The sequence below is a fragment of the Falco rusticolus genome, chromosome 5 (genome assembly GCF_015220075.1).
Source record: "Falco rusticolus isolate bFalRus1 chromosome 5, bFalRus1.pri, whole genome shotgun sequence".
Taxonomy (NCBI): domain Eukaryota; kingdom Metazoa; phylum Chordata; class Aves; order Falconiformes; family Falconidae; genus Falco; species Falco rusticolus.
The window spans coordinates 32,573,697-32,583,281 of record NC_051191.1 but is presented as its reverse complement, the minus strand read 5'-3'; the positions used below and the strand labels follow the sequence as shown (position 1 = coordinate 32,583,281).

Sequence of the window (9,585 nt, the reverse complement as noted above, 5' to 3'; positions counted from 1 at the left end):
TCAGTAACTCAGATTTGAATTAAGTAGCTGGTGACAGGAACAAGGGTAGTGGGAAGGAAACATTATACCTACTTCTGCTCAGAGGAACATCCTTTCATGGGAAGGATAAGGGAGTAAGAATCCTTCTAAGAATACTGTTGAATTCATGGCAGCTTAGGAGAGCTAAAAAAAAAAAAATAAGGATAAGGATTTGCAATAGAACTTTGTAAGAATAAAATCTGGAGCAGCTGAAATAAAATGGATTCTTAGTCCTTAAAGTCAGAATATCATCACACTGAGCAGGTCCTTCCTTTTAACTCTCATAAGAGACTGCTTTTCCTATTCACTCATGTTTCTTAAATTCTTTTTTATTCCCAGTCAATGGAATTGAGTAAAGCTCTATTGCATGATTGGCCACAACTGTTTTCTGAACGTTGAGTACAGGGAAATTTCCTGGACTTCCAGGTTTTGTTTGTGTTCCGTTTTCTACAGCTGCATATCCACATGGAAAAGCACTTCCAGTGCTGGGATCCATGTTGCAAGTGGCCTGTACAAATACATGAACTTCCTTGTAAGAGAAAACTTAAGCAAGGTGGGTTGGTTTAGTAATAATTCTCTGGAGAAGTAACAAATAGCCCTAATCAATAAAGATTGTTGCCTTTAACTCCTTTCACCCTCATAGTTTCTAATGTACTAGTCAGAAAGAAAGCAGGAAGGAAGAAAAAGAAAGCAAGAAAGAAAGAAAGAAAAAGAAAAAGAGAGAGAGGGAGGAAGAAAGGAAAGAAAGAGAAAGGAAGGAAGAAAGAAAGAGAGGAAAGACTGGAGAGTGGAAGGAAGGGAGACAGGAAGGGAGGAAGTGTGATTTTCCCTGATTCATGTGAGTTTCAGGTCACACTGAACTTTTCACAGAGATGGTGTGCAAGTGGAATGGATTTTTAGCAGTTGAGAAACTTGTCTGGGTAAGGTTTTTCCATCTCAATGCCAGTTAGCACCGCTATTTTCAGGTAAGAGATGGTAAGGACAGAAAAAATGAGCTATGTGAATATATGCTATGCCATTCCTTAGATGTAATGTTCATGTGATTATTATTTTCAGTCTTCATTTGCAGGATTTCAAACGTTAGGGAAAAAAATCCAGACAGTCTTAGCTTCTTCCCTGAAGGAAGCCACAGTTACAAGCTCACACTTTTTGTCTGCCTGCCTACCAGTCTGTCTCTTGCCTGTGCCATTCTTTCCACTCTGTGTTATAAGCCACTGGTGGATTTTAGCTAAATTGAGGGAGAAGTGGAAATCGGAGAAGTAACACAGTTTCTGCCAGCTCTGTAAACCAGACACATGGGGACATAAGCAAGACCACAGAAAGAACCACCTCTCTCTTATTAGGTAACAAAACACTCCAGGTAGAACAGAGAGCTTTTCAGTGGCCCAGTTTTGAGATAGCCTTCAGTGAGTGCTCACAGTTACAATGAGTCTACAAGAAACCAAGGTCCTTGAGCTCGGTGCTCAACAGCATTTGTTTATATTTCCTCCTTCAATTGCCTTATCACAAGAATAAAAGCAATGCACAGTGCTGATATTGTAACTCTGTACTATTGATGACAGTGACAGGTATCAGTACTTTATTCTGAATATCTGCTCTGTCTCATACTCTTTTTCTCCCTTCCTCTTCCCTCTGCTCAATTGCAGACACGTGTTCACAGACACTGCACAAAGGTTTTGCTAGGGTTTAGTCCTGGGATCCTAAAGCTGAGAGTAATAGCCAAAGTTTTTGCAAAAAGAAAGACTGGGCAGATATTTCAGTAATAACTGGGACTCAACAGGTTGAGATTTAATTCTGCATGCTCTGCATCTTCCAGGCTTTTGTTCCTTATCTCTATAATCTGAATAATGAAATTTCCTTTCTTCTACCTTTTCTTCACGTAGATCATAGCGGCTGAGGTTTCTTGGTATGCCTAGCAAAGGTCTGATGCTGTGTGAACATTGGGAAAAACCCTCTCTGGCAGATGGAAGTAGGAAGGTGAATCGCTTTATCTCAGCCAAGGACCCCAAAACAGATACAAGCCTGGTTCTGCAGTCTGTATCCAGACAAGGCTCAGACTCAGTGGAAGCACCAGCAGAATGAGGGCAGCCAGGTAAGAGCTCATCTCCTTTCATAATGTGCAGGCATCATATGCCTCTTCTTGTGCTAGTGTACTATCACACATTGTATGCTGTTGCTATAAATTATTAATTATTTTAAGCAAGAAAACTGTATCTTGCCTTTTTGCTTCATTTCATTCGTTCAGTGACCAAGGTCAGATGATGCATAAAAATCCCATAATTCCAACTCTGAGCAGGCAGTCCTTGCAGCAGTTGTAGAGATCATGCTGACCCTGTTCCCTTTCAGATTGTTGTTTCTAGATCCACTCTTGAAGAGGAGAAAAAAATGTTTGCAATACCTTGATCTGTTTATTTACAACTTGCCAGATCTTTGGCTGGAAGCATCCCAAGCACAAGAAAAAAAAAAAAAAAAACCACAACAAATTTATATGAAATCAATTTTAATTAAATTAATTTATATTATCCTAGAATTTCTTTGCTAGTTGATTTTCTTTCCTGATTATATATAAAAAAATTAATTATTCTGTTAGTTACAATTTACTTGTCTCTCATAGTTGAAATTATTCTTGAATGGAAGTTCTTACTAAAAGGGATTTAATTTTAGCATTTTTATGGAAAACAAAGACACCAGTTTTACATATAGTTCTCCTCCTCACCACCCCCATTTACATATTCAGGAGAATTTAGAGCTCAGAAAAGGTGCCAGACTGACAGCACTGGAAACTCAGTCTCTGTTACCTGCAGGCTGCTGGATTTTGCACCACTACTGTATGTCAACTTGATAGGAAAGTTCATGGTTTAGAGGGTACTTCATGCTTCCGAACATTATTTTCTTGGTCTACTAACAGTGCCAACAACAGCAAGCTACCAGACTTGAAACTATTCCCACAGGCAGTGAGGAAGAAGAATATCTTCTGGCAGGGGAGTTGCTGCGGGATCTGACATTGCTGTAAGTGCATCTCAAATGAAATTTCCTCTTGCAAAATCTCTGACCAGCAGTCCCAAAGAGGTCTACCGGGGAGGAGGGCAAGAAAGTAATAATCCATCCTGAAGCTCCACCCTGAGACTGAATTTAACTACCTGAGATGTGACAATGGGTTTCCAAAGTGAGAAGGCATTCACAGCCATTCTTTTTTGCCGTTTTGTCTTGGCGTTATATATGATGTATGCTTCTCAGCAGGACAAATTAATCTGTGCCAAGTTCCATGTTGCAGTGCCTAGACTGCTTCCTGCGTGCTTGGTCAGCAGCAGTTCACTAAACCCCTCTGCTCTGCCTCGGAGTCTGTGGGGCTGACACCTAATGTCATTACAGAGCAGCTATGAAAATGATAGAATTTTGTTTTCTCCCCAACAGTTTGGTTTTCAGAAGGACAAAACTGTCGAAACCAATGCTGTTGTTATTCAAAAATTGAGTCTGGGGCATCTGTAGATGAGAATGAAAAAAATTAAATGCTTACTCTGCAGCTTGTGGAGGAGTACACTGAGGGGCACAGGAATATCAGCCTGCACATATTTGGCTGCAATATTTTACACTCTTCCAACATTTCTGCAAAGAAAGAGACGGTCCAGTTTTTAGCAAGAGTTCATCTTTCTTTATTGTTTCTTTTTAACATAGCATATTGTATATGGAATCTACATTGCATCTTACTATAATCCTTGCTGGGTTAAAGTTGCGTCTTGGTCTCTTAGAGATCTGTGGTTTGTGGTGTGAAACTCAATGACACAGCTGGCAGGATGTCACCAGTGTAGCCCGTGTGATGTGTCTCAGACACTTGCTCCAATAGCAAATTTCTGATATAAATCTATGGCAGTGAGTGCAAACAAATTCAAGACAGACAAGATGATAAACACCATGGTTCAGCAGCTCATCAAATTATTTTCAGATATTCTGTGAAGGTTCTTTTAGTGAAGTTTTGCCCAATCTCCCAAACTGTTTCACTGAAGAATAGGTTGCAGGGTCTGGGGATGTCTTTTTTTTTTTTTTTGGTGGGATGGCTTTTCAGGTAGCTAAAATGACGTGATATGAATCACCTTCCTGTTTGTCTTGCCTAACTGTTTAATCCAACTTTTAACAGCTGGATGGGACTTCAAAGGCTGGCTGGCTAGAACACTGGAACATAAACCATAAGGAACAATCCTGCAGAAGATGGTCTAGAAGATTCCTCCACTACTAATGAATTTCTATGAATTTCAAGTGTAAGCTGCCATTAAGGGCAAGTAATGGTCACAATGCTATCTTTAACTACTACTATCTCCTTTTGATATTTTGGGGCTCCTTTTGATATTATGCATACTGCATACAAAAATACAATATGCAAAAATGAAGATAAAAGTAGGAAAAGATTGCAGTCTGCTTTGGTCAACATGATGAAAATGATCAGTTTAGATAAATATTTAAATGTCTGTTTTTCAGAAATTACTTTGGTCCCATAGGAGAAAAATATGTTTTGACATTTCAGGAACAGGCGAGAGTATTGCCATTTTGGGCAGCAGCATAGTGGGCACAGAAAGCCTTAGAGGCAAGGTCTTTTTAACAACTAATATAACCTGGCAAGCAAGCAAATATGAAAGGCAAAGTGTGACAACTTGGCTGCTCAGAAATGAGTACCATTTAGGAACTAAAAGTTTTTTTACAAAAATATGTGTATGTGGAACCATGGACCTGAATTCTGAAGATCTCCTTTTCTCTGCTATTATCACCTTCTGGCGGGCGAACTCTTACCTTTCTCACGCTGCTGGCTGGTCTGTTCAGTGCTGCAGCCCTCAGTTTACAAAGGGGAAGATGCTGAGCCCATTCGGATCAGGGGATCTGCAGATAATTCAGGTGTTACCAGCAGAATTACCCTGTGTTTCCCCTCAGGGGAAAAAGAGAAAAAAGATAATTTGTCCTTCTAGATAAAAAGTTGTTTTATCTTTGACTCCTTCTGTGCATAGATGAGTCAGCCAGGTGTCACAGCACTCTCTCAGATCCCTTGTCTGTCTTTCTGAGAGCTGGACTTCACCTGCAAAATAAGAGCTGGCCCTGATCTGTAAAATCTGGATCCCAATCCATATATCCTCACTTGCTGGTTACCTCCCCAGACCAGCTGCCTCATGCAGCACTGGCTTATCTCCCTTTTGTCTGAGCTATTCTGAAGTGCCCAGTTCTAATGCAGCTTCATCATACAAAGCACCTCAAGCTCATTATTTATTTCTTTGTGTCATTATAAGGTTAAGAGGTAGATCTTCTATACCACGTGAACTAAGTTTTAGTTTGTGTTGTGCCCTTTTTTCCTGGAATTTGCTCTTCCCTCTTTGTTTCTGTGCCTGGCAGAATGCAAAAATGTGAGATACACAGGTTCTCCTACAAATGTCTCAGAGGGCATTGCAGCAGCTTGGGTGGTAAACAGCCTCTGTCTTCATAGTGTCAAAACAAAATAGGCCAGCACTCCCTCAGAAGCTGCATAATCTGTGAAAGCTGCTGACTCTGGGTAGCAGATGTTTGTGATTATGCTGGATACAAAGGAAACAGGACCAAGGAGGGCAGGCCAGGAGCAGAGAGGAGCCTTCAGAACCAGGTATGCAAACACAACAATCAAGGTAACAGTACTCAGCTAATGCAGCTGTATGACTGACCGGTCAAGGGACACAGTGAGGGAGTTTGTAACACCAGCCTTGTTTTTATTAACAGGAGAAAACCTCAGAGAGGTACGGTACCAGGCCCAGGATCAGCTGGTAAGGTATTGGTAGTGCTGGAAAAAGCACTTGGTCTCTGCATCCCCTTCTCTTGCTCTCTTTGGTTCTTTTGTAGCGCCCTGTGGCTCAGAGCCCTTGTGTCCTAGCAGGACAGACTGAAAGACATAAAGGAGCTTTGTCCTTTGCAGGGTCTGTGTGCTGCAGGACAAGAAGGAGTTGTGCTCCCTTTGTGGGGTCTGTGTGCTCAGCCAAGGACCAGGTGAGAGCTTCTCCTGGCTGCATATTGCGCCTCATTTTTACAAGCACATTCTGAAAAAAATTAGTACTTTTCCTGCTAAAGTGCTTTTCCTTTGAACCTGACCCAGTTCTTAGCAAACCGTCTGGGCTACAGAGCTAAGTGGAATGTAGAAAAATCCTACTGGCTCGCCCTGGCACACCGAGTGCAGCTCCCACTGTGAGACTGAAGTGAAAGCTCAGAGGTACCAGAGGTGGGCTGTGCACTGCACACAGCAGGCGTGGATGGGCATCCATCTTGTTCCGCTGCTGGCAGTGTGTTCCTGTGTGTTTACAGTGGCAGACTGTGAAAGACAGCTTCGAAAAAATGCTACATTCTTATAAACTTACATTTATATGCTACTTTGGTGTGAGATTGCACTGCGTAATGTGTCCTCACTAAAATCCAGTGATACGCTCTGGGTTAAGGATTTGCTGCAGGATACTAGTTGAAAACCAAAGGTTATTTTCATACTCCAGTGCATTGTCAGAATATGATTTTAGAAAACAAGAAACACGACAAAATAGGTGGGTTGCAAGCTGCCAGCAACCTTACCCAAGGACTGACCTCCCCAGCAGTGTGTGGGGCAAGGATCCAGTACTGAAAGGTGTATTTCAAAGAGACAGCTGGCTGAAATCCTAGCCTGGTTGAAGTACATGAGAGTTTTGATCAGCAGATTTCCTCTTGATTTGTGTAATAGCAAAGCTGAGGTGGAGCTAACGTTTTGATTTCAAACATTGTAACCAAACAGTGAGAAAAGTCTAATAATAAAAGCAGGACCCTGAGGACAGCAGAATAAAGTTCTGTGCCTAGTTGTACTCCAGACTGGTTGAACAACCTTGACAAAAACTTTGGCATTGAGGCTTTCCGAGGCTGCACCAGAGAGAAAGAAATGCAGAGATGGAGCTTGCGGGAGGCAGCTGCTTGAGCAGTGAGGCAGAGGCATGGTGTTAAAGTGAGACCAGGCGATGGATCGTGGAGTGAGGACTTTCAGGGAAAGAGCGTCAAGCGCATGACAGTTTGCAGAGCTTAGCTAGAAAATGGCGGGTAAGGACAGATAGGTGGGAGGAGGGGAGGCATATTTTTCTCCTCCAACCCAGCAAAATCAGTGCTCACTTCTGGCTGCAAAGCCCTGCTGCATATGCAGAACCCTACCCAGGCTGGTAACAAATATGTGGGCATATGGATAGGATTATCCTATTATTATTTTGCAACTTCCCCAGGAGTAAGATCAAAGGCAGGATCCTACACTCCACTGCAGATAGAAGGTCATTTGCCCTCTTGAATAACCAGAGTGACTTTTTTTTTCTTCTCTATTGCAAAGAACAGTTCTGTAGAACTCATTCCCATGTAAGCGTCTACAGGGTAAAGCTGGAAGTGCTGAAGTGAAACCCTAAATTTTTAGAAAGCTATAGTGAAATTATATTCCTTATCTGGTCACAAGAGTGTGAAGGGAAAGGAATAGCACAGGTCTGTCCTAACTCAGCACCAGAGAATCAAGAGATGCTTGTTGAAATAACTTTTCCTAGTGGTTATTATGCTCTCAGAATGATGGGGAAAAGCCGAAGAAAAATATTAAAAGAGGCTGAATAGAAATGTAGCTATTTCCATTTCACTAACCGTGATGAATTTTGAAAAGATGTTTCATCTTCTGAGCAAGACTAAATTACAGAAGGATGACAGATGGGTTTTGGGCTGAATACAAGGCTGCAAATCACTTAAATGGCTCCACTAACATCAGACTGCAAGGATGCTACCAGTTTAGGAATTTAGAAATGTTATCATTCGAACAGCATTTGTTGATTAGTTTGCATAAAAACATAGTTTGATAAAATGCATTCTCTCCATAGATTAACTGCATGTGATTTCCCCATCAATGATAAAAAGTGCTTAAGCAATTAAAATTATCCAAACCTCACTTTAGTGAGGCAACTGCTCTGCTTCTTTTTCTGTGGTCACCCCAGCTGTGCTTACTGCTTAGCCAGCTCTCCAACCTCATCTCCTGGTTCCCTGCCATGCTGGTGTCTTCTTTTCCACCCAGGGAGACCACACTGTGCTGGGCCATGCAATGAACACATGAGCACATCTGAACACATCAGGCCTAATGTGTAACGTGTTAAGTTCATGAGAGAGGCCACAGCACAAGGAAGGAATCTTCTTGCCAAGCTGCTTTGAGCGTGGAGCCCTTCTCTCTGCAGCTGATCACAGGTCCCACAGGTATCTGGGTCTGGCGTGTGAGGCTGTGGGTTGAGAGATGAAACCCAAGGACCACATCCTTCTGCTTGCACAGGACTGTGAGTCAAGAGACAATTATGGGTGGCCAAGACTGGAGAGCTGGTCTTCCCCACCCCAGCCTTAGTCCTGTTTTTGGAAAGGCACTGTGCTGAAGAGGTCTTGTTGTCATGCTGTCCTATCACTTCCATCAGCCCCTTTTCCTGATGCCTTTTTCTTTCTCGTAACGAGGCCTGGAAATTATCTTGTCTTCCTATTTATTGTGATGCTCCCACTGCTGTAATACCTGGTTTTCATGAAGACCTATCAAGGCAGTATTTCTGGGAGGTTGGAAACATCGTGTTGCCAGTGGAGCAATACAAAACAAGAGGCACGTCCCTGGCATGCAGCAGAGTGTGGCCCAGAAAGTGATGAGCTCCTGTTGACACTGCTCCAGAACTGGGAACTTCTCAGCTGTGCCTCGCATGATGCTGAGCAGGCTACAGGCAACTTGCTGGCACAGACACCTCCCCGGGAGGCTCACAGGTGTGAGATTACATGCGGTGACATGGCAGCCTAGCCTGACACTAGCCCACCACATCCGCACCTTGCTCCACTGCTTGCAGTGGACATGCCCAGTTACACGCCAAACCTCTGTGGTCCAGCCCAAGTAATGCTGTAGGAAACTAGCCAGACTGTCTTCTGTGGGTTTCCATCCCTCTGAAATAGAAGAAATAATGTGAATTCCTTCTCCATACCAAGAGGATACGGTGATATTCCCCCAGGGAACATGGAGGGAAGGAAGGTCCCTGCATCCCATTCTGAAAGTATGGATAGGAAGAGACCTGGTGCTCCTCCCTGCTGCCCCTAACAGGGAGGAGATTTCCATGCAAAGGCAGAGACCTAAAGGGGTGCAAAAGGCTGACTCTCAAAAGGTGGTGAAATTACAGCCCCTAGATAAACAAGTACCTTCTTCGTGTTTATCAAAAGCCTGCAGTAATTTTTGTCATCTGTCAGTCAGTTGTTGTATTCATAATAGAAACAGTAATATAGGACAGTGATGCGCAGCATGTATCTGAGATAATATTTTAATCATATTAGATGGAGATCGATCAGTGGGCCCCAGCTCTCCATCCATTCACCTTCAGGTTTTTTTCAAACACTGGCAGTTCCAGAAGAGTTCATGGAGACAAATAATGAAGTTGAGTGAACATAGAAGTGCTCTGGGTTTTGAAGCATCAGTTTAAGAAATACAGCCGGGTGATGAAAGTGCTATTTTAGGAAATCAATTCAGCACCATTTTCAGGTTCATAGATATTCCAGATGAAAAAGACCTATTAGCCCATT

General features: G+C 42.6%; 1 long non-coding RNA gene across 2 annotated transcripts; it reads left to right on the top strand.

The window, feature by feature from the left end:
• Positions 1 to 1,917: 1,917 nt before the first annotated feature.
• Positions 1,918 to 6,133, top strand: LOC119148994. 2 transcript variants are annotated; one of them, XR_005104549.1, is made up of 5 exons: positions 1,918 to 2,110; positions 2,927 to 3,027; positions 4,154 to 4,274; positions 5,483 to 5,635; positions 5,749 to 6,133. It is a non-coding gene; the product is annotated as an uncharacterized LOC119148994 (long non-coding RNA). The 2 variants fall into 2 exon arrangements; XR_005104548.1 differs by having other exon boundaries at positions 5,483 to 6,133.
• The last annotated feature ends 3,452 nt before the right edge of the window (positions 6,134 to 9,585 follow it).